The 4801-nt window shown below is 35.6% G+C and overlaps 1 pseudogene; it reads left to right on the plus strand.

Moving 5' to 3' along the window:
- The first annotated feature begins 2627 nt into the window (after positions 1 to 2627).
- Positions 2628 to 3812, plus strand: LOC132435469 (S-adenosylmethionine decarboxylase proenzyme pseudogene; annotated as a pseudogene).
- Positions 3813 to 4801: the final 989 nt, after the last annotated feature.

A 4801-nucleotide genomic window follows, 5' to 3' on the forward strand; every position in this document is an offset into this window, starting at 1 on the left:
GTGTGCACTCCTCTCATTGACTCATATGAGGTCTAACTGCAGAGTCAGGTCCTAAGCAACAGGAAATGGTCAGTTATGGCTCCTGATCTTCAGTTGGTGCTGGTACAGCAAAGAAAAGGGAGGGGCTCTCTCCAGCTAGGAACTTCCTTACCTGCTTTTTTGGTTGTTTTATTCTCATAGAAAATTTCATTATGATACAATGGGGAGAGCTATTTTAAAATATGATTAAAATATGGATTTTTCTTGGGAGACGATGGCCAAATATTCTCTTTTAAAGTCATGATAATGATTTCTCATCATGGTCTGAAAGCAAAGAATAAACTGGTTAAAATGCTTGATAGATCCTGCGATATCAGTGCCAGTGCTTAGCAAAAGAGCTGGGGGCTAAAGTGCCCCATAAAGCATTCCATAGTAAAAGTGATGATAGTTTTAGTAAAATAAAATAGGATGATGGCCAAAGTGAAGATTTACTACAACTTCTCAAACAATATAATAGAAAAAAGAGTGGGATGGATTTTTTTTTTCTATATGATAGTTCAGCAGCCCACAGTTCTTCCCTCTGTTATTTTCAAAAATAAATCTTTCATAGTTCTTAAATGTGCCACTTTCTCATTGTAACTGTGCAGCATTATAGTTTGAGATAATCAAGAACCCTGAAGGCAACTACTTTTCAAAATTTTTAGATCAAGCATGAGAACATAACCCTTGTGAATGTCATTTATGCTATATTTCTATCATGGTATCAATTATTTATGTACAGTCTCTAATCTTCATGCATTTTTCAATGAAGGAATAGTTGCACAATGGATGTGCGTGGAGGATGGGGAAAGACATTTATAATGGGATGGAAATTGAGTGGTTACGTGAGGATAAAAAAGAACTGGAAATATTTTTTAAAGTACAATAAAAGCTTTGAATATCTCAATTCAGTAGGTACTTCTTAGACTGTAATTTTTACATATAGATCTAAAAAGATTATTAAACACATAGATGAAAGAAATCTTCCTTTCTAGTTGGTTTACTATCTGACAATGGGGACACTGCTTGGGTGGCTTAATTTGATTCATAAAATGGAATAAGATAAAGTCTGATTACTTTGATATTTAATGAAATATCAGTTTAGTTATTTGATCATTACTAATCTTTTTACTTTTCAGCTTCTTTAAATAATTGTTCAAGCAGGTAATGAGATTTTTAATCTGTCCTATCATAGAGCAGCTACACAACCTTTTTTTAACCTATTTGCATGGGCAAATTTGATTTTACATATATATAATATATACACACACACACATACTCTACTATATTTAAGGTGATATATATTATTATATTAATTAATTAATATATTAAGGTTTTATATATATTGCTTTGAACATAGTAGGAGTTTAATAATTTAGTTGTTGAAACAAGAAATCAAGAGATGAAAATTTAAACTCTGATTTAACATGAATGCAAGTAGCATTTTTGGAGTAGATCATTGTCACCATCATTTCACTATCGTTCTTGGGGAAAGGCTATATTTCATGTTAGCAACAATTCAACCAAAGAATTTTTCATGAGGCTTGAACATTGGAAATTTATCTGTGTTAAATGCTATGAGGGTCTACTTTAAATGAGTTCCGAATGTAAAAGTTTTAGCCTTTAGCATTTTTGTAAATTTGATGATCTTGCATATATTTTTAAGTTAGGATTTGCTGATTCTTTTTGTTGATGTAAGTGTGACACCCTCAGGTAGTAAAACTGTACATAGTTCATTTTAACACGGTTTGAAGATATGTGTATATTTTGTTCTCCAATAAGAAAGACTTGAAGGAACATCAAGATCTTTGTTATATACCTAATTTTACATGAGGTTTATGAAACACTGTTTTTTTTTTCCACTTTAACGTTTTGAATATATTCTAGATTTCATCACCAGCAATACATATGGAGAGGACAAATAGGTAAAATAAACAAATCCCTAATTAGTTTCTCTTATGCAAATATTTTCTGCACACCTATTTTCCATGAAGTATTATGCCTGACATTTTAGTGAGCACCTAGAATACTAAGATGTTATTTGTTCCCAGTGGAAGAAATACAGCTAAAAAATAAATAGTGATATTATAGGGCAAAAGATAACTGCTCTGGGAGAGGAACAATTCAGTGCTATGGAAATTCACAAGAGTAAGCAGTTATAGTTTTATTAGGTGGAGGATGGATCAAAAGGGTTTTATAAAGAGTGTGACATTTGAGAATGACCTTGAAAATGAATAGGATTTCACAAAACAATAGGCAAGAGACTCCTAGGGGCTGAGAATAGCGTGATAAAGGAAGAGGCAGAAAAGTGAGGGCTGTGTTCAGGAATGTGTATAACAGGCAACCTATACAAATTGGGGGGGGGGTGTGACAGAGGAAGATTAGGCTTAAGATGTAGGCACTGTGGATGGGCCTTAATCTATGTGTCTGCACTTAATTCTTTGTCAATTAAAAGCAATAAGATGTTGTTTGTTTTAGTAGCGGATTGTTATAATCAGAGCTGTGACTTTGCAAAAGTGTTTTCCCTGGTTTGTTTGAGATACATTAAGGGCACCTTTGGAAAGGAGAGTTTGGTGGAGAGCTCACATTTACAGAGGGTATTTGAGGAACTAGGATGGCTTCAATGTTAGTAGCATTTAACTTTGTGAATTTACCGTTTGGTGTCTGGACCTTTGCCTTGTAATCATACAAAAAAGAGATGATTCAGTGTGTCAGAGTTGATCTCTTAAATATGCAGATAGGATTTTTTTTAATTTATTCATTTATTTTATTTTTTTGGCTGCGTTGGGTCTTCATTGCTGCACATTTTTTCCAAGGGACCGAGAAGCTGCTGGAGGTTTGGTTCTCCAGGCAGCAACCCGACGCAAACCAAGGATCTGGCGATCTTGGCACCATCCCAAGATCCGAGTGGGACATCCTTTTGAAGGATGTGCAATGCTCAATCATAAGTGTGACAAAAACTGACAAGCAGGAAGCATATGTACTCAGTGAGAGTAGCATATTTGTCTCCAAGAGACCTTTCATGTTGAAGACATGTGGTACCACCCACTTCTGAAAGCACTGATTCCCCTGTTGAAACTTGCTAGGGATTACAGTGGGTTTGACTTAATTCAAAACTTCTTTTATTCTGGTAAGAATTTCATGAAGCATTCTCACCAAGGGTACCCACACTGGAATTTCCAGGAAGAAATAGAGTTTCTTAATGCAATTTTCCCAAATGGGACAGCATGTTGTATGGGACGCATGAATTCTGATTGTTGGTACTTGTATACTTTGGATTAACCAGAGAGTCGGGTAATCAATCAGCCAGATCAAACCCTGGAAATTCTGATGAGTGAGCTTGACCCAGCAGTTATGGACCAGTTCTACATGAAAGATGGTGTTACTGCAAAGGATGTCACTCATGAGAGTGGAATTCATGACCTGATACCAAGTTCTGTCATTGATGCCACACTGTTCAATCCTTGTAGGTATTCAATGAATGGAATGAAATCTGATGGAACTTATTGGACTATTCACATCATTTCAGAACCATAATTTTCTTATGTTAGCTTTGAAACAAACTTAAGTCAGACCTCCTATGATGACCTGATCAGGGAAGTTGTGGAAGTCTTCAAGGCAGGAAAATTTGTGACCACCTGTTTGTAAATCAGAGTTCTAAATGTCACACAGTGCTTTCTTTGCCCCAGAAGATTGAAGGTTTTAAACGTCTTGATTACCAGAGTGCTATGTTGAATGATTACAATTTTGTTTTTACCAGTTTTGCTAAGAAGCAGCAACAACAGCAGAGTTGATTAAGAAAAATGAAGAAAAAACACAAAAAGAGAACACACATAGAAGAAGGTGGTGGCTACTTTTTAGATATTGATACCAAGGGCCATGCTTTCCATAACCACCACCTTGTAGTTGCAGAAAACCCTAGATGTAATTATAGTGTAATCATTTTGAATTTTATGCATTATTATATCAATGAGTTAGATATCTTGCATGAATGCTGTCTTCTGTGTTTAGGTATCCTATGACACTCTTGCTGTGAAATTGAAGTGCATGTATAAAAAACCTTTTACTATATGAAACTTTATAACACTTGTGAAAACAGTTCAATTTGGTTTATGCACAGTGTAATATTTCTCCAGGTATCGTCCAAAATTCCCCACAGACAAGGCTTTCGTCCTCATTAGGTGTTGGCCTTAGCCTAACCATCTGGGACTGTTATATTTAATTGCTACCAGGATTTTACATCCAGTTACCTCCACTTCCTAGAACATATTCTGTACTAATGTTATTGAAGCCAATTTCTACTTCATACAAATGTTTTTGCAGCACCAATCAAAGTTCTTCTTCCACGAGTTGAGTCCTCTAAGAAAATGACTGCAGTTATCCATTTTGTGTATTATTATCTCACTGCTTCCTATATTTGTATGACTTTAATTGATTCGTTCCTCACCATGGTGTCTCCCCTCCCAACCATACCCCTTCCTTAAAGCAATACACTCTTACACTGTGGGTTTATACTAATCTTATACCCCAGAGGGGGGATGGGGGGATGGACCCTGGGATTAATTTTCTTTTAAGGTCAAGGGAATTTGGTATTTTTCGTTACCATGATCTCTTTTGGAATAAGCTGGTGTTGATTAGCAAAGAAGGTGTAGGTTGATACTAGGGAATATTGGCAGAACTGTATGGAAACCGTATGCCATTCTGTGCCCCCCATTAAATGAGATTAGCTTCTCATGAGTACCATGCCTTTATTAACTTGCTAAGTAGTAGTATAAAAGAATTA

This window comes from Delphinus delphis, chromosome 12 (genome assembly GCF_949987515.2).
Source record: "Delphinus delphis chromosome 12, mDelDel1.2, whole genome shotgun sequence".
Classification (NCBI taxonomy): Eukaryota; Metazoa; Chordata; class Mammalia; order Artiodactyla; family Delphinidae; genus Delphinus; species Delphinus delphis.